The sequence below is a fragment of the Photinus pyralis genome, unplaced genomic scaffold (assembly GCF_008802855.1).
Source record: "Photinus pyralis isolate 1611_PpyrPB1 unplaced genomic scaffold, Ppyr1.3 Ppyr1.4_LG3a, whole genome shotgun sequence".
Classification (NCBI taxonomy): Eukaryota; Metazoa; Arthropoda; class Insecta; order Coleoptera; family Lampyridae; genus Photinus; species Photinus pyralis.
This window is the reverse complement of record NW_022170509.1, coordinates 17,062,467-17,083,291: the sequence shown is the minus strand read 5'-3', so window position 1 is coordinate 17,083,291 and position 20,825 is coordinate 17,062,467. Positions and strand designations below refer to the sequence as shown.

Below are 20,825 nucleotides of genomic sequence, written 5' to 3'. Positions count from 1 at the left end.
TGTCTACGGAAGTTTGGGTGCCAGTGACCCAGGCTGGGTAGGGACTCGTCGAATCCTCTCAACTTCTTTCTTCAGCTGAATAAGGACCTTTCCGCGGTTTTTGAGAGAATGAACTGCTCCGTGGTCACCTTCTCCATCTCTACACTTGCTATTTTGGGAACATGTAGCACGTTAGTGGGAACGAATCCTTGTGGTAACGCGTCACCAATTCGTTTAAAGGTTCGAAGCTTCACTGGGATCGGAACTCGAAGGCCCAAATATAGCGTTAGGGTCCTAATGCTAACCCAAATAAACTTACAAAAGAAAATTAGGTCGGAGATTATAACCCGAACTCGGTAGGTTACCGACAGTTGGGCGATTGTTAACTAATAATATTTATTGTAAGGGTTTACATGCTATTTATATCACAGATTTACTTACCTTAACATATGTCAATTATGTTAGTGTGCAGGAAATGCTGATACGTCAACCTTACCAACAATGAGCTTAATATCACTTTATTACCATTGCAGTTTACTTACTGCTAGTAAAGTAGTACACACTGCATTTCCGTGTTATTCTTAGAGATTATATTTCCTTCGCTTTAAATCTGTTCTAAATGAACAATGATTAACATATGCAATAATATATTTGTTTTTACTAAAAGCATTATGGTTAAAATTTTAAACAATATCTCAAAGAAAATTGGTATTGCGCGGATTTGGTTTTGAAAAAACTTTGTATTTTCTAAAGTGGGGAGGGGTATACTTTTATGTGCATTTAAGGTCTGTGGGGGTCAATTTTCTTTTATAAGAAGCATGAAATATTAGTTGATGAATTGAGTCACAAACAGGAAATGTAAGTCTGCGTATACGAAATAATTTTCTTACGTCTTTTAGTATGCTGATGCATAGTCTATTTTTGTATATGCGATTGATTGATGTTCCATTTCGGAAAAATTCGTCTATAAATAAGAAAATCAGTTGTACGCATGCGCAATCCATATTTTAAAACGTGTACGTAATAAACATGGCTGCCAACAGAACCAGCTTTCTTTCTCTATCATAGCATTAACCGTTTCCTCAACCAAATTGGGGTTTAGATCAACATTTTGGATCCCTTTAGTCCAAAATGGTAACTAAAACTAAGCAAGCTTCGCCTTTGAGTTTTGGCTGCTCAAGGATCAAAATGTAACAAGATTTACAAGCCCAGTAAAAGTGTAAAATTGCGAGGATGGAACAAAATTAATTTTTTGCTTTAACTTTTTTGGTAAGTGGCGCAGAAACAAATTTGTTTATTCCCTTGGCGTTCAAAGTTACACTAGGTTATATAACATTGAAGTCAGTTTATTAAGCGGCAGAGCAATGCAAGCTTTATAGGGGAATCGATTGTGTCCGTCTGTCCGTGAACACTGTCAAACGCTTGGATTCGGTTCCAACTTTGCACAGTTGACATATACAGTGAGTTTTTTTTAAATGCGAACATAGGAGTTTGCATGCAATGTAATTTCCCTATGTTCGATTTTAAAAAAAACACATCAATCTATGAGGTGTGCGCGGTTCACATTCCCAAAATGCGCAACTTTTGTGACTATGAACAGCAACTCATAGTCTTTATCATGAAGAGCACTCGGTAAGATTTTTTTAAATAAGCCATGTGAGGCCATAACAACTTTAGGATAAATTTTTCTTAAACTTACGATAACTTAACTTGACATGGCACGCGCTGACATCACAATTCATTGTGAGCCAACCTTCAATTATTTGTAGGTAATGTGCACCTGGTATTCTACTAATTTGATCTATTCAATACATAAATGAAGAAAATAAGAAAATAAATAACCAAAACAATTACAATAAATGTTCGAAGTGTCCTCCTTGACATTCTAAGCATTAACCTAACCGATTTCGTAATTAAATTGGACGGCGGTATTTTTAAAAATTTAAAAATTGATGTGTTTTTTTTTAAATCGAACATAGGGAAATTACATTGCATACAAATTCCTATGTTCGCATTTAAAAAAAATTCACTGTATACCACATGTAACAAGCCCATTGAAAGTGGGTCAAATCTGATGACCCCGTAGGGTCACAGCGAGGTGCTCTGCCGCTTTTTTAGATCTGCTTTAGGGGTTTATTTCAATAAGGCCTTAAAAGGTAAGCTACAAATTTTGCAAAATATTGGAGAACTCCAAGTTGCCAAAGATTAATTGATTAAAAAATAAAAAAGTGACTTTTCAATTGAATTATTACTAATTATTATCTAATAATCCGTGCGTGAAAGAAAAGTTTAGAAACAATTTTATTTGACGCGTGAAATGAACGTTCCACATAGTAGCGCTAAATGTAGCATACTGCGTATAACTTTTAAGCTCTGTCGGCATTTTTAATCACTACTTGGAAATTTTATTTTCGTATAAATGTGAAAAAATCATTAGAAATTTAATTTTACTGTAATGAATGTTTTAAACATACGAGTTCCCCTTTTCGCATTTGCTTTGCTTTGTAGAGTTACAAAGCGTTTCGTTAAATAACGAAAGGTGTTTATTCTTTTTTATATGGAAAGGATTATTTTTCGAGCTTTGCAATTTCAAATTGCTTAATGTTATTACAAATTTTATCAACCAAACGTTGCCCTCAATGGAGAGTGTACCGCAGGAGCAGAAATATGTACTAAATAATTTGAAAGCATTCCTTCACGTTTGGTCTTATAGCGATTGTAAGCTGGAGAGCAATACGCTTTGAGGCACAAACGTTTGTGGAAAATGAATGCGCTATTCCTTCCACTCACCGTATGTAAAACAAACTAAGTACGCTTCCTGCCTTAATGGCACGCGTGAATGCGTTTCATTAAAAATAATCCACACCAGACATTTTCCTGCAATATCCTACGTACATTCTTCCAAGCTTTTTTGTCTACGTCATCGTCGCTCAATGATCAATTCTAGCTGCTCACATAGCTGTTTTGTCATCGGTTTTGGTACACCTCAATTATGTTTAATTATAATCCAGTATTAGTTATATTTTCAATCAGCAGTCAAAATTCTCTGATCTCTTTTACTCCTTCATATATCCTTCTTCCTCTTTTTCTTCACTTAAGAGAAGCTTGGCAGGAACTTTAGAGACCTCGGAACGTGAATAAAATTTGAGGAGAATTTTCGTGGCATTTGTAATGGCCTACAGTATCTAAAAAATTAATTTCTTTTTACCTTCTACAGTAGGGTAGAATTTGAATTTGGCAGTGTAACTTAATGGTAAAATTAACGGTGTAAGGTATTAAAGTAGGCACGTAATATAATTTTAGCCCAGTAAGCGAAGAATTCGGAATTATTGCGACAATATATGACTCATTAAGTATGTAATGAGCGGGAAAGAGATTCATTCATTCGCTCGCTCACATCGGTCACGTCAACTGTAAAGTTAGTATCGTGCAGTTATTACGATTTATGAATTAGCGCTAGAATCTGTTATTTAAAAAGTTGGTTGGTCCTATAGTTAAGGGCTAAGTAAGCTAGTGAAATTCATGCGTTGTTTTTTACGGGACTGAGAAAATCTTCAACCCTTTTCAAGATACCAATAGAAATTGAAACCCCTCTAATTTGGGTCAGCATTACCGAACTGCCCTTTAATTTGTACCTGAACGGTACAAATTGTAAACAAGTTCTTCCTTAAAACACGAAGTAAGGAGATTGCTTCTTTAAAACTTCGTACAAAAATATATATTGTTAACTAAGTTGCATGATATGTATCTGTTCCTCTGTAATGAATACTGGTAATACAAAATCAGATCGGGTGAGAGTGGCAGAGGGCGGGGGGTCACACTAATTACCATAACCATTACCATTCAACCATTTTTCGGTTAAACAGAAAAGTTATGAACATGAATAAATAAGAGTCGAAGATTAGATTGAAATCTAGTACACTTACGAAAGTTAAATTTCAAACTTGAAGAATTAGCTAAAAGATAAATTTAAGGACGTATATCTTTGTGTTAATATGAGTAAACTTGAGAGACGAAACAGCACTTCAACTAGTCGTGGTTTATACATATATCTAACACCCAGGAAAGACCTACTGTTCCGTTTGAATATCTTATATGACAAAGACTTTGTAACTTCTTACATCCAGAGCCGCGAGGGCTATTTTTATTTTAAAACATTCATCTAGGGATTTACCTTCAAACGCAGCAAAGCAAAATCTTCAATTTAATATTCCGTGACATATAAAATATAAAAGGTGACTTATATCTAATTTTAAAAATGTTTAGATATGGCCATATTCCCCGACGTATGAGTCAGTATACCTACTAATTTAACTGTGATAGCGTGAATAATGGTTAACGATTCTGTTACTTTAATCACCGTTTGTAATTTAAGCCGTTCCAACCTACTCACATGCTATTGCTTATCTACATCTAAGTATATGAAATAAGTTAATTTGAAACTCAAAGCACTAAATTTTATTAACTAAATAGTAAATAGTTGCTAACTAGATTTTGTTGTAAGGGTGATGTAAACCCCACATGATCAGATTATCGTTCCCAGGACACCATGTAAGATAACTTTTGTAGTTTAGTTATAACATTAGGCTTCCCTTTATAACGCCCAATCCTTAATTAGTAAATGTTACGGTGTATAATTTTGTGCATAATTTTTAAATTCATAACTCTACTTCACAAAGGAAATTGTTTTTTCTCAAGGACTTACAGGAAAACCACCCCAGCGTCGTTGCCTCATGAAAATTAATAAATGGATTTACGCGTAGAACATACTGCGTATACTTATTCTGACCGTCAAAGGAAAAAATAAAACCCCAGATCGAGCGATAATATCATTATTAATAATTTGTCAACCTCAACATTCACTTTTTAAGGTTGGAAGTAAACTAGCAACACCATAATATACTGTTTATCATTGACTAGGGTTTAGTGTTTCCTTTTCTAGGGGACTTATACCATTTATTTATTAAATATTGATTTTAATGAACCCAACGCTAAAGGCTGTTACGTTTGCAATTTACATTGTCTAAACACTAAGCGCTTTGCAGGATGGGGTACACAATATCTGTTGCCACCACCCAGACCATTTCCAACCTCCGCCCTAACGACTAATACCTTATCGCTCAGCATTGATTATTGGCATCGTGTGAGAACTGCCTGAGACACGATAAAAAATTATTGCACTCTCTGCCATTGCCTACCTCTAACTTCCATGTAATTTTAAACACTTTGATAAGACCTCTGAATAAATGGGTTGAAAGGTGTATTTCTTTTATGTATTATTAGAAAGACTAGACTACAAGTAGTTCGTCTTTCTTAAATAAACTGAATTACTGCTTTTATTTAATGTGATAAGACATTGTAAACTGATAAAAGTTCAGACCTTTCATTGTGTAGAGTTTTCTTATGGTTAGAAATTATTTGCTAAGTTTTATTTTCGTGTAAAGGGTCATCTGCGTTTAAAGTAAATGGGTTTAGATAAGAAAATAATTGATAACATGTAATGAACAAGATGACATTGTTTTCTTTATTGTCGTCTTCTTAATTTAATTTAATTTAGATAGTATTAGAAAGAGTTTAATTTTAGATTTAAGGTGTTTGTAATTGCTTTTAAATCACGTGTGTTTACAAACCCATTAAATTTACGGTTTTCTGGATTTTGGGCAAACCGAGTGTTTAAAATTGTTTATAAACAACAAATTCAATTAAATTTTGTTTGTAAATCTACTGCCTGTGGCCTATTGAAGTCATTTTCAGTACTTAGGGGTTGTTTTGGGGGTTTGATTGAATGGGAATTATTTTTGTCTGTAGGGTACAAAAGAGGAGCGTACCACTCTTGTAAGCTTGAGTGTAGAATTTTGAAAGAACAAGAGAGGGGAGGATTTCGAGAGTGTAACGGGTTTAATTACATGTACAAGGGTCGAAGACCTCACTTGCATAAAATCAAATTGAACTTTTACGGCACTGACAAAAATTCTACCCACGGCTAGCTCAGTAATAAAAATGTTTCCGGAAGTTTGGTGTCACCTCCTCTTAAAATCTGAAATTCAAAATCTAATGGTCTGATTTGATTGAACTCGGATAACACCACATATGACCTTAGTTTATTGTTTATATTATTATAAGCACAAACAATACAAAATATGGCTTGATTAATAGAAAAGGAATACAAATACGATGCCTATTTCATGATCTCGTATCCATGCTAAATTTGCTCCTTATCTAAATATTTTATCTTTGCCACATATTGAATTACTGGTACTGCTGTCCAAGCTAAATGCTAAACATTAATCCCCCTCCAGTCTCTCTTCGATTATCACGCACCAAACAATTTTACACGTTGTTATCACCAGACATAGTTTCGTTCTCGTTTGCTATGGAGTGGTATATGTGTAATTTTCCTATGCTGAAAAAAATACATTCGTAATTCTAAAGCGACCACTCGTTACAAGAGTGAAAAGGTAGAATTAGGAAAATGGGGGAATGGCATAAAATGAGTGAGTTGGTTTTCTGGGTGAGTTACTTACCCAGTTTGTTTTGCTCAAGACGTTGAAATTTAAAATAAAAATTGTTTGCAACGGTAAAAATTGTGGGCACAGGTAAATGTCTCTTTGAAAACCTTTACCAAAAAATAAACCGGGATGGAAAAGGTGGAAACTTTTCGATATAGGTGCTAAGTGGGTGGTAACAGTAGAACCTGGTCACGCATCTAGTGAGCTCAATCCGCTCTTACATCAAACCTTTAATGCAGGACTGGCCTCGCTATCTTGTTGTGGGCCAAGATACATGGGAGATATTTCTTTAGCAGGTTATTGTATAAAATAAAAGGGAACCGGCACTTACCGAAAATAATTGTTGCTGCCGCAATTCTGCACCTGGAAACAAATAAGCGCACTTAGTATTATTATAATTATTATATTCATTGCCATAGTGCTAGGAGAACGAATATTCACCAGGCCCAGGTGCAGCAACTAAGCGCTACTTTGATACCCAAATTCAGACTATGTTGCTAGAGAGGCTTTCCAGAAGATTTTCAGTAAACAGTAAACAATAAATTTCTGAGATCTTAAGATTGATAAAAAAAATTACGACGTAATACCGATTGTAACGATAGCATTTATTTGCGCTAAATTATCCCTTTGAAATTATGCGGAAGAAAAATGTTTAAGTTTAAAAAGAGCAAAGGTTTCAAGAAAATTCCACTAAACAAATGTTGCTTATGTTAAGTTCACGTATGTATTTTGTCGATTGTAATACGGCGAGTTTTCGTAGTCTTCACACACGTGTGTCCATTAATTATTTGTTCTAAATTGTGCCTGTCGCTCTATTGTCTGGCTTTGGTTTTGAATTACACATTTGTCCGCAACTTTTCAAATTAATCGAATATAGAAAAGCCGTTTAAGTAGATTCGGTGCGACATCGTGCTCCAATTAGAAAGTTTTTTTTAAATCATCATTAGTTGTCTAGGTAGTTAAATAGTTAAATAAATATGTAAATAAAGAGTACCAGTTCATAAAAAATCAATTTTGTTATAAATATTCCGCCCAGAGCTTTTGCGTATTTCATTGTGGAAGTTCGTAATCGTGTAGATTCCATTGAGTGAAAGACACCGTCCGCTATTATAAGCAAACGCGTTCGTAAGGGAATTTCTTGAGAAACTACCGCATATATCTGTGCAGTGATATCGAGTAAAAAAGATAGATGAAATTAGTTGCCGCACGAAATTACAACGAAGAAAACTGTTTGTAAAATCAAATAATATTACAGTTCATTATTAGTGCTGCTAATGCAAAAGTGTAGTTTGGTGAAAAGCTTACCTAAGAGATTTCCTGAAAGTTCAATCAAACCATAATCAAAATCAAGTTAATCTGAGTGTGTATGCAAAACGCCAAATTGCATTAACCACCAAATGAATTAACGTATGATCCAATCAATCTTGCAGCCCTTTAGAAATCATTTGATATAAACCCCAATTGACGAGTAAAAACGTTAACCGTAAGAATTCTAGATTTTCCACGTCGAAGAAAAAATTGTAAACAAAGGTTAGTCGTATTTATGTATTTTATATAATGTATAATTTACCTGATAACTTTAATAAGTCCATTGTCAAAAACAAATATTGATCCGTTGCGAACTTACTAACAAAATCTTTAACGACAGATCTTAAAGGAGTCGAAAAAGGGGGAAAATTGAAATTCAAAATATATGGTTTTTTAGAGGGTAATAAATGATATGGCCATTTCAAAGAAAAATATAATTATCCCAAATCCCAAACAGTTCCAAGATTGGGCTACTAGTTCAAAAGTTACAGCCCTTTGAATTTTCTTTCGAAATTGGCTTCTAGTCTATAACTTTTGATTGAGAAGTCTGATCGAAAAAGTACGAATTGTTTGGGATTCTACGCACCAAAATTAATAAGAAAAAGTGTTTTCCCGAGAAATTTTGGTGCAGTCGATTTTTGGTAAAAAAGGAAGGTTATACACTGCCTTTTTTGAGGCCCGCAAAAAAAATTGTCTCAGATCGACCCGGAAAAAAATTTTCTTATAGAATGTGGCCTGTAGAATCCATAATTTCAAACAGTTCCAAGATTGGGCTATTATTTCAAAAGTTACAGCCCTTTGAATTTTCTTTCGAAATTGGTTTCTAGTCTATAACTTTTGATTGAGAAATCTGATCGAAAAAGTACGAATTGTTTTGGATTCTACGCACCAAAATTAATAAGAAAAAGTGTTTTCCCGAGAAATTTTGGTGTAGTCGATTTTTGGTAAAAAAGGAAGGTTATACACTGCCTTTTTTTGAGCCCCGAAAAAAAAATTGTCTCAGATCGACCCGGAAAAAATTTTCTTATAGAATGTGGCCTGTAGAATCCATAATTTCAAACAGTTCCAAGATTGGGCTACTAGTTCAAAAGTTACAGCCCTTTGAAATTTCTTTCGAAATTGGTTTCTAGTCTATAACTTTTGATTGAGAAGTCTGATCGAAAAAGTACGAATTGTTTTGGATTCTACGCACCAAAATTAATAAGAAAAAGTGTTTTCCCGAGAAATTTTGGTGCAGTCGATTTTTGATAAAAAAGGAAGGTTATACACTGCCTTTTTTTGAGGCCCTCAAAAAAAATTGTCTCAGATCGACCCGGAAAAAAATGGCGAACTTCCATTAAACTACCCTGAATTAAGGGTTTTTTGCGAAAAAAATTCAAATTTAAAGCGCTACGATTTTCTTATACGCGAACGTGATAATTAAGTATACACGACGTTCAATAATAGGCGACCAAAGTGACCAGTATGTGGTTAGTTGACATAGATTTCCGAAAAATTACGCCCGGACCGCATTCGTATAATGTGTGCCAATTATCTGGAGTATAGAGACAACATTAATTTTATAGCAAATTATATTGTATTGCTATATTATATATGCGGTTTTATTTTGCAATTAATTGGTAATATTAAATACCGTACTCACCCATACGTTCCCTAGCTTCATCTCACCAATTGACATCAAATCGCATAATGGCGAAAGAATTTCATTAGGTGAAATTTCTAGTTGAATTTTGAAGTAATAATAAAATATTTCAAATGTATCCATTAAGCAGAGGCTGACAAGTGATGTCGGCAAAAAACACGATTTATGCATTGCGAAAGTTACTGGCCAAAGTGTTCAAATAAATGGAATGTTATATTCTATTAATGCCATTACTTATTAATTAAGTGAGGTAATGGGCGCATTTAGTAAAATTTTTTGATTAAGTATACTTTGTTAAAGCTGACGTAAATTTAAAGCCATTTGCAAAAAAACTGTAAAATAAGTAATGAAATGTGGTTCGATGAGTATAAATAAATCCAATAAAGGTATAAATCGCGATGTGACGTCATGTAATCCAACTTATACTTTTTACTTACTGTGTATATTATTCTAATACATTTAATGGGTTGTACTCTCATTATTTTGAAATGAAACGAGATTTGAAAAAAACGTTAGGGTGTAGAAAGTTCGTGATAGGATATTCCTGTCTTGTACCGTTTAGATATTATGAGCAAACACCCTATAAATGCTTCGAACTGTTGAAGGTAGGCATATTATATACCCTCGCAGATTTTTGTGGGAAGAAGAAATTTGTTATAGTTATTTTCCTTTGGGCATTGCAAAATACACATGATTCCATTTTATCAGCAGCAGTTTCTACTGTACTCTACTACTATATACTTATTTCTCATTTCGTCATTACAACTAAACGATTTCCTTAAGTAATCTGATTAGTAAAACTAAACTAAGGTAATAACCTTAGTCTTCGCATTCCTTTCTCATTGTAAATACCTTACTAACATTAATACCAAACGTCTAATAACTTGTAACATATTCTATCGTAAAATATACATCTGTGTATTTTGGTTATATTTTTAGTACCCAATAAAACACATAATTAGTTTCCAACGACATACCACAAAAGTTGAATGTACAAAGACATTTTGCGCAATGAATTGGCCCGTTTATACCACTGAATACGTCAAGCGAAGTGGATAGAGAATAAGGTGATATCATCGCTAGAAACTCAAGTTTTGGCAGTTGCAGTTCCCAAATTTTCAGAATTGCAAGTGATTCGTAATTATACTTCAAATGTACCATATAAAAATGGACACATTTGTATTGTAACGGAAATGCTCCAGACATGACGTCGCCTTTGGCGCTCTGGAATTTTCTACGCGCACGATAGCGGGATTGTGTAGGAATATTCGAGAATGTACTGGACTTACATTGCTTGCGTGTATAAATGGTTGCGGACCGAACATCGCGGCAGTTTACTATCGAACGAGATCGAGTACGTATGAAACATTAGCGCGCGGAAATATAAATTGCGAAGTGTGTGATATAAATAATCGATATAAATTGTACGTTTTTTTTTTGTAGTGTTTAGTTTTGTTTAATAAATATTGATATAAATCGAACCCGAATTTATAAATCACGTTACAGTATGTATGTAAATGTATGAGTGTTAAAAATTGTACAGCATTCATCACCTCTTTCTAAGCAGTAATACAGCAACATGCAAATATATGAATGTAGTGGTCCAGTACGGTCCTGATTTATTAGATTGAAAACTTAAGGCACGTCTCCGTATCGTGGGATATGGCGTGATTGTCTAGGGTTACAGGAAAATTTTTGTTCATTGCGCATTCGATCTTATCTGGTTTTTGTGGTACTCCGTTGCATCCACGTGAATATGATTTATAGAGAATTTATAGAGAAGAATTAAGTCAACCATTTGTAAATTAGCGCATGATTTAATTTTTGGTGGGCATTCACAATGAGACGCTGGCGGAATCAAGAGAGAAAAGTACTTTGCACCTGATTTTATTTTTTTTGTGACATCTGTATAGCGTGGGGTGTTATTTTTGAATTAGAATTAACCAACCCCGAAATTTACCACACAAAGTGACTTGTGAACGTTGATCCTTGTCAGCCTTGGCAGCTGGTCACCGAGCCTCAACACACCACACCACGAAAGCGCATCTCCGGAGCTGAACAAAAAGGAGGAAGAAGGCTAGGCTGGCCCAAAACTGCCCCAACATCGACCTCCCGTGATCCAACCCGGATTCAGAGGTTCCTAGAGCTAACTCCGGTCAGACGAGCAAAGGAGCAGGCGAAAGAGGACCCAACCGCCGACAAAGAAAGTCCCAACCACAGGCGGGTGTCAGTAAAGCTGAAGCGCCCCGCAGTCGTAGCTACAAGTCATAGATACCAATCACTCACTGGGTAGGCTTACGACTAACCAGGCGGATATGGTACAAAAACGGCGCTACATAGACCTCCAAACTAAACTAGTACTCACGTTCACGGGTTGGAGGCACTCGGGCGAGATTCTAAGAATATCGTGCGAAAACAACCGTTCCCTTGAGTGGTTAGAGAAGGTGATTGGCAACCCCCACAATTGTGGGAGGTTGCACACCTAACGTTAGTGCTTCCTAGGCTCCGCAAGGGCCAGGTTAATCTAATCGCCAGGGGGGAAGGCTTATTTTCCTATCTAAAGGCGAGGGTTGTTTATTATTTTATTATTTTTTATCTTTCAACGTGTGGTTAGTGCTCTCCAGCGTCAGAAACTCACCCGGGTCTATTACAAACAGCCATTTTATACGTACATAAGTATGAAAGAGAATTTAGGGCGGCTGATGCTGCTACCTTAGGCCGAGGTCCCGCTGTAAAGCAGGACATTGGCCCCATTCAAGAACCCTGGGTTAAATCAAGGGTTTCTTGTGCTACAAAAGGAACCGTTTTCTTTGATACACTGCAAGAAAAACCAAGAACATGTATCTATGTCACTAGCCACTTTAAAGCTCTTCTGCTGCCACACCTGTGTGGGCGTAATATCACAACTATACAATTAAGTTGTGATACACGGGGTAGAGCTGAATTAGTAATAGAATCAGTCTATCTCCCGAGAGATTCTGGTGGTGGTGGGGGTGGAACTGATACAACATTGCGAGAAAAAAGCAAACAGCTCATTACAGGATATGACTCAAATGTTCACAATACGATACGTCAACCCAAGGGGTAAATCATTACTTCAATACCAGACAAGTACTCATCGAGAGATACTCAATCAGGGCAATAAACCCACGTTTGTAACTACCCGAAGTCAGACTCTGATCTCAGTCTGGAATCATCGAGTATCTTTGACCCTATAACGAAGTGGCAAAGCACTCCAGAAGCGACCATGTCAGACCATAGAATAATTTCATTTGAAAGGGAACCGTTCAAAAGGGCGATCGCAATGCCAGAGTAACTTAGACTTAGAGAGTGCCCTACCGGAGCACGCTTCTCGAATTCTGCAGTCTTGCAAAACAAAGTAGATCTTTTTTTCCAACTCCAGTAGGGAGTGTATTAGAACAGGGATGTCCTTTGAGAACTGCCAAGACGCCCTATAACTAGAGCTAGGTCGAGTATCGAGTCGTTTTGAAAAGCGAAACCGCTTGCGAGTTCCGAGCAGTCCTAAAAGTGCTCCAGCGGTTTATCGCGAGCGCTCGGGAAAAGTGCTCGTGAGCGGAAAAAACGAGGCCTAAGTACGCGTGGACCCTGTCCAACATTCTATCGTAATCCAGTAGTCCAGACAGACTAACCATTAATCTGTACATTTCAGGTCACAATTTGTTATTATTTACATTTTGTATTAGATTTTGATATTTGTTTATTGAAACCATGTTTGTGGTGGTGGTGGTGGTTTTGCCTTTATATTATTTTATTAAGTATTCATTTATGTATTCACGTGTGGAAGTGGAAGTATATTATCAGTGGGTTACGTGACGCTAATAAGCCCCCCGGGACATGAAGTGTCGCTTATTTGGTGTATAAGTCGAACAAAACCAAAAATTGTATTGTATGGTACACCTATTATACTACTTTTATTATATTATGTTAATCCAGCATATTCCAATTTAGTACACGAAGAAGTTAACATAACCTCCTACAAAAATTAGCTGTCACCAGCTATAACATAAAGTATTTCAGTTTCGCCAACTGACAAAATATACGTAAAATAACACCAAATTTCCAGAAAAGTGATCTTTTAATTAAGATCGTGGAAAATGTAGGCCTTCTTCGGCAAGTTTTTTTATTCTAAACGTGTTATTAAGGTGCCTTCTATCCATTTCTATCAATTTCATGATCATACCTGGGGGGCTTATTAGCGTCACGTATCCGAAAAGTTAATTAGATGACCCCCTTCCCCGCCCTTTTTATTATTAGGTACTTGCGCACCGTCGGCGGTGGGCACGAGAGAGAAAGAAACAGATTCAGTGCACAATCCGAACTGTATGAGGTACTTCCTCCACGGTATAAATGGTTAATGGACTCATATAGAGAAAGATCACACTGATGAGGATACGTGACACTAATAAGCCCTCCAGGTATGATCATGAAATTGATAGAAATAGATAGAGGGTACCTTAATAACACGTTTAGAATAAACAAATTTCTTCTGTTTAGTATGTGGTTTCTGTTTGTGATGATAACCAAATTTAACATGAATACTGCTTGTATTTTTACCTGTACTTTTCCGTATTGTTAGTTGACATCGGAGCAGAGATGTTTAATTATGTACAGGGTGCAAATCGAAAAGTGGAACATAGGCATTTAACATGGGAAATTACTTTTTCTTTGCGCAAACGTTTCCTAATTATTTTACGCAAAAATACTTCAAATAAAAGTTATAGAGATATAAATTCTGCATCTAAATCATGTGAAACAATTATTCTACCTCTTCAAAAAAATTCAAAGGGCTGTAACTTTTGAACTAGTAGCCCAATCTTGGAACTGTTTCAAAGTATGGATTCTACAGGCCACATTCTATAAGAAAATTTTTTTCCGGGTCGATCTGAGACAATTTTTTTTCGGGGCTCAAAGAAAGGCAGTGTATAACCTTCCTTTTTTACCAAAAATCGACTGCACCAAAATTTCTCTGGAGAACACTTTTTCTTATTAATTTTGGTGCGTAGAATCCAAAACAATTCGTACTTTTTCGATCAGACTTCTCAATCAAAAGTTTTAGATTAGAAACCAATTTCGAAAGACAATTCAAAGGGCTGTAACTTTTGAACTAGTAGCCCAATCTTGGAACTGTCTGAAATTATGGATTCTACAGGCCACATTCTATAAGAAATTTTTATTCCGGGTCGATCTGAGACAATTTTCTTTGAGGGCTTTAGAAAAAACAATTCGTACTTTTTCGATCAGACTTCTCAATAAAAAGTTATAGACTAGAAACCAATTTCGAAAGAAAATTCCAAGGGCTGTAACTTTTGAACTAGTAGCCCAATCTTGGAACTGTTTGAAATTATGGATTCTACAGGCCACATTCTATAAGAAAATTTTTTTTCCTGGTCGATCTGAGACAATTTTTTTGAGGGCCTCAAAAAAAGGCAGTGTACAACCTTCCTTTTTTACCAAAAATCGACTGCACCAAAATTTCTCGGGAAAACACCTTTTCTTATTAATTTTGGTGCGTAGAATCCAAAACAATTCGTACTTTTTCGATCAGACTTCTCAATCAAAATTTATAGACTAGAAACCAATTTCGAAAGAAAATTCAAAGGGCTGTAACTTTTGAACTAGTAGCCCAATCTTGGAACTGCTTGAAATTATGGATTCTACAGGCCACATTCTATAAGAAAATTTTTTTTCCGGGTCGATCTGAGACAATTTTTTTTTCGGGGCTCAAAAAAAAGGCAGTGTATAACCTTCCTTTTTTACCAAAAATCGACTACACCAAAATTTCTCGGGAAAACACTTTTTCTTATTAATTTGGGTGCGTAGAATCCAAATCAATTCGTACTTTTTTGATCAGACTTCTCAATCAAAAGTTATAGACTAGAAACCAATTTCGAAAAAAAATTCAAAGGGCTGTAACTTTTGAACTAGTAGCCCAATCTTGGAACTGTTTGAAAGTATGGATTCTACAGGCCACATTCTATAAGAAAATTTTTTTCCCGGGTCGACCTGAGACAATTTTTTCTTCGGAGCTCAAAAAAAGGCAGTGTATAACCTTCCTTTGAAACTTGAAACTTTGACATATGCCTGGCGTCGCCGCCTCTCCCAGGATTTAGTCAACTGTCGTGAGGATGCGTCCCTGGTAGACACTATCAGGGACGTTTCTCCACTACTTTGTTGCCATCGCGCTGGGCCGCGACATATGCCAAACAATGTGGTGGATTTTGTGGATTGGGGGGGTTGTGAAGGGGTGGCTAACTGGGTGTTATCCGACCCGAACGGGTACGGCCACAGCTTCGCCACTGGTATTCTGCCTTAGAGGGAACTCTGCTTTCTAGTGATAGCTTCTTCTCCGGGCGTTCATTGGCTTCCGATGTTCCTATCCTATGGTCTCGTTCCCTTCCCTGTTTTCCCTCGTGTTAGGCTCTTTTTATTGTTGTCCTCTCCCTGCGTTACTTTCTGTCCCCTTTTCCTCTTCCTTGTGGCTGATTCTTCCTCCACCTCCAGTATTCTTCTGCTTTCTTTCTTCCTTTGATGTTTGTCTCTGCTCTTCTCTTCCCATCTTCCCATGGTAATCCCCGAGACCTCTACCGTTTGGTTTATGGTGGTGTTCCATGTTTGGCAGGGTCGGCCTACCTTCCATTCCGAGGCACATAGAATCTTGGCAGCCCGGATGATATGGTCTTTGTTCCTCCTGTTGGTATGTCCCCAGTATCTCATCTGCCTCATCTTCAGTCTCCTGGCAAACGTCTTTTGCTCTAATAGTTCTCTTCTCTGCTTTCTTGTGAGGTTGCTGTTTTCTTCAGTATCCTGAGTGCCTTCCACTCCGCCCTCCTCAATGTTCGTCTGTTGCTCTTTGTTGGCGCTGAAGTGTTAATTCCGTATAAGATTGTCGGTGCTACGATCGTGTTGTAAATCATCATTTCAAGCTGTCCGGTACTTTCTTCGCTCGTATGAAGTTCCAGATTCCGTGTGTGATTCTGAATGCGTTGGTTATTCTGCCTTTCACTGCGTTGTGCCTGCTGAGGGTGCTGCTTATGTACATACGTTCCCGTATATTTGATCTTGTGCTTCATGGTTATCTCCTTCCCGGCTATGGTCTTCTCTCCTTCTTTGTACTGGGGGTGTTGTTTCCTGGCACTCTTGTCATCATGTAGCTCTTTTCGTTGTATATTTGTAGGTCCACCATTTCCGGGTGTACCTGGTACCCCGATGGCCTGGACGAAGTCCTCAGTGTCTTATAAATTATCCGCGATTACGAGTAGATCGTCCGCGTACGCCAATAATGTCGGTAGTTGTAATTGGTCGCCTATGCTAAGGTTCCTCACCACCATCCTTGTTTGTTCTATAGCGTGGTCAAGTGCTACCGCGAAGAGCCTTGGGGAAACGGACATCCTTGTTTGATCCCCCTGGTTTTCTTTTGGTGTTCGGTTTTCTTCCAAAACCATTGTATACTAGTATACTCCCTTTGCCACGCGTGTATGGTTCTGTTGATTAGGAATTTGGGTAGTCCCAGCATCGCCCACACTGTCATTGGTATATATTTTCTGTTTCCCCCTTGTTTCCTCCTTTTATATTTTCTGATGTGCCTATACCATTACATTTCCGTATTCCTCTCCATTGGTCTGAGTTTGGCGATGTTCTCCGCGAACTCGGCGAATTGCTTGATTTCGTGTTGCTCATAGGCTCTGTTTTCTTCTTCCTTGGCTTCCCTTAGCTTCTTCTTTGTTTCAGGTTCGTGTGGGTTTTGGCCCGCTTTCTGTTCGGTCCCATGGGCGGTTTCTGTTTCCCTAGTGTTTTCCTTGTTGCTTCTTTGATCGTTTCGCCGATCTTTTTCCATATGGTATCCCATCCCATTTTTGCTTCTAATCTTTTACCACTCCTTTCGGTACTCCTTTCTTTTCTTCTCCCCTGACAGAAGTTTCACATTCCACCCTTCGGTTTCCCCGTTGTGCTCCTTGTCCTTTCCTTCCTGTTCTCTTCTTCCCCTCCCCCCTCTTTACTTTCCCCTTTACCATTTTGTGGTCCGATCCTACTGTTTTTTGCCCATATCTCTGCTGTGTTCGTGACGCTTATTTCCTTTGATTTCGTCCTTGTTATGTGGGCAATCAGCGATTCAATGTTTCCCCTCCTACATGTTACCATTTTGGACTTGCCGAATATGTTTTCTACCCTCAGCCCATGTAGGTGTACCATGCTCCTAAAGGTCGCTGCCGTTCCCTTCCTCCTATTCACTTCCGTCCAGTCTGCCTAGTTGTGCATTGAAGTCGCCTAATTTTTTCGCGTACAAGAAAAGGTAGAATAATCGTTTCACATGATTTAGATGCAGAATTTATATCTATTAACTAAAAATAAATAAAATATATAACTTTTATTTGAAGTATTTTTGCGTAAAATAATTAGCAAACGTTTGCGCAAAGAAAAAGTAATTTCCCATGTTAAACGCCTATGGTCCACTTTTCGATTTACACCCTGTACATACAATTTATTATAATTTTACTAGTTGCTTTATTTTATTTGATCGCACCAATCTTGTTTTCCATTAGTATTTATAATATCTTTTGTGTTTTGTGACTTATCAGGTATTGTCAAAACAATGAAATTTAAAATAAATCAAAAAATCAATAAACGTATAGTAATTATAATTCAATGCTTGTTTTCGTCATTAGAATGAAAAATGTATGTAAGACAAATTCTACTAACTATATTAAATACGTTGTTGGTGTACATAAATAGGTTCATACAAAAGTTTTTCAAGGAATGAACAGTGATTCATTTTACTAACTGAGCAATGAAAAGCAGTTCAAAAGAAATTATTATATAAATAAAATGATTAGTTGATTCAATGAACTTCTGATCAATAAATATAGCGTTTATACATACTATAAACGTCGTTTCTTTCAATGTTCGCTTCTTAATTTATCGCAAGATTGAAACTTTGAACTAAGGCATTTTGCTTGTTTCTTACTAATTCCATTGATTATATATTCGTGGTATATAAGCAATGCTAATTCATATGACTTTCTTTAACTTCCATCAGGAGAAAGCCAGAGAGTATATTCAACATGAGCAGTCAGTTCCAAGTGACAATTTACGATTATCAGTTGTAATAATCATTGCTAAGCATATGCGTTGTAAATTTGTAACTATTTTCAAAACATATCGAGCAAACCCTTTACGAAGTTTCTAACTATGCATATACCAAAATGAGAAAAGTTGTTTTTTTTATCAACCCCCGAGGATGCTTTCCATTGGGTACAAAAAAGCTGTTACATCACCACGCGACCGTAATTTCCCGCTACAGTTTTAAAACACAAAAAAAATTACCAGTTAAGAGAGATAAACTTCGTAGTAACCGGAAATCGATAAGTGCCGACCCACATTACGAAATTGAAAATGTACCTGTAGCTAGATGAAAATCTAAGTTAAGCGTCGATGTGCCTTGTTACCTTAATACTTAATATACGTAAAGCTGATACAAGATCAACGTCTGACAATGAACTGAGTAGGGTTTCCATTGAAAGTAAAATTAAAAAACTCAGATATTAATATAGTGGGTTTTCATGTAGAGTAAATTGAATTGTAAATTGCGTGCCTACAACTTTATGTTAAGACTAGCTAAGGATCTTCTTATGTTGAAATAAGTACTTAGGTGCGTCCTAAACTTGGATCATCCCATTTAGTGGCGTATATTGATTCTCACATCAGATCAAATTTTAGTACACGATATTTTATCGTTTGTTGGGTGACATTAAACGTGAATCGAATTACGCTGTTAATGACACTATTAAGAAATGTAAATATTTATCCCAGTTCTGTAGGGCCATAATCGTAAATATACAATTATACCTCAAACAAGCCATATTGACCCAATCCTTAGAAGATACCTTTACTGTATTACACAAATGTGGCGAGAGGAACAATAAATCTCACCTCCTTATATAAAAAGTCATGTGGAATATCTAATGTAAATCGTTGGTCAGTCGGGTTCATCCCATTTGTAGTTGTAGTAATTGTGCATAATAAGTAGGGACAGTTTAGGGTAGATCCGTATGGGTAACAGGAAATGGCTAACCGCAGTCCTAAATCGTAGGATCCCGATGCAATTTCAGGAATTAACAAATATATCCAACATTGTCTATGCAAATTGTGTCCGGAATTTTAAAGCCTGTTCACTTATGTAACTAAAAAAACAAACCTGTTTAGCAGGACTCTCGCGAAGGGTGCTCTACCTCTACCCTACAACACTGTCACACCGACAATTTCCGCAGCAAATATGTTTGACATGCAATGTCGTTTCATGCCTCACGCAGAACAGATATAGGGTCCGCGCCCCAAGTCATATCCAGAAGAGAAGTTTGTGGCAGGGTGTTTCTATTAGGCACTCGCCCGTGTAGAAGTCAGGTCACGTCAGGGGATGATCGGCCTTAACCCGTCCCCGTATTATACAAATATGTGTAATATAATACGAAGGTATTTGAGCGAACAGCTTCTCCTTTAATCAAATCACTTTCGAGTCAAAGATATAAACGTTGACCATTAATCCTGACAAAACTGCGAATCCGAATCATATTTAACATCGATTCTCTATATCAAATAACGAAAGGTTCGGGTGTCAGGGGTAATATCAATAAATATTGGCACTACATCCGTTCCAAATAATAAAATCTATGATTACAGGGAAATCCCTTCTTTAAATATTCACGACATGAAAAAGCCCTGCGGGATTTGCGAATTTAGAAAACCATACGCATATGTATACCTTACGTCGCTTTTTTCTCAAACTTAATTTTTTTCACTTCGAATGGATGTATTGCGATATTTATTAATAGAGAACACAAGCGCATTGCGTTTGTTTGATACCATTGTAAATGTACATGGATTTCTTTTAAAGGCACAATTAACCTTACATGAGAAAAAGATACGCTATAAAAATTTACACACAATGGTTCTCGACCATGAACTACTTTTTAAAACATTTTCCAAGTTGAGTGCGCTATTTCAGTCATCCGTCCGTCCGTCCGTCCGTCCGAGGCCTTAACTACTCCTACAGTTTCCAATATATTTCGTTCGTTCTTTTTGAATTCGGTAGCTCTGGCACCTGAGCCAACTTTCTTATTTATGAAGATATTTCTTTGAAATTTTAACCTTAGATGCCTCTAATAAAGCACCCATAGCTATTGCCCTTTGGGAAGTACTGATCAGTGCATGGAAAATGCGCTGAGTTACTCGCCTTAGGGCAAAAACCTTTTTACTTGTTTAAGATAGTGGCAGTTTTCTAAAACTTCCGGTTATACCGGACGTAGGTACCAAATTCCTTATTTTAAATGGCAACCCCCATTTTATTCCAGATTTAGATTCCTTTTTAGCGC

At 36.7% G+C, this 20,825-nt stretch overlaps 1 long non-coding RNA gene across 1 annotated transcript in view; it reads right to left on the bottom strand.

The window, feature by feature from the left end:
* Positions 1-6,069: 6,069 nt before the first annotated feature.
* Positions 6,070-20,825, bottom strand: part of LOC116166193 — a 104,609-nt gene continuing 89,853 nt past the window's right edge. Inside the window, exons 2-3 of the long non-coding RNA XR_004144282.1 lie at positions 6,820-6,851; positions 6,070-6,382 (exon numbers count right to left, since the gene is read on the bottom strand). This is a non-coding gene — a long non-coding RNA (uncharacterized LOC116166193). The remainder of the gene's footprint in view (positions 6,383-6,819; positions 6,852-20,825) is intronic.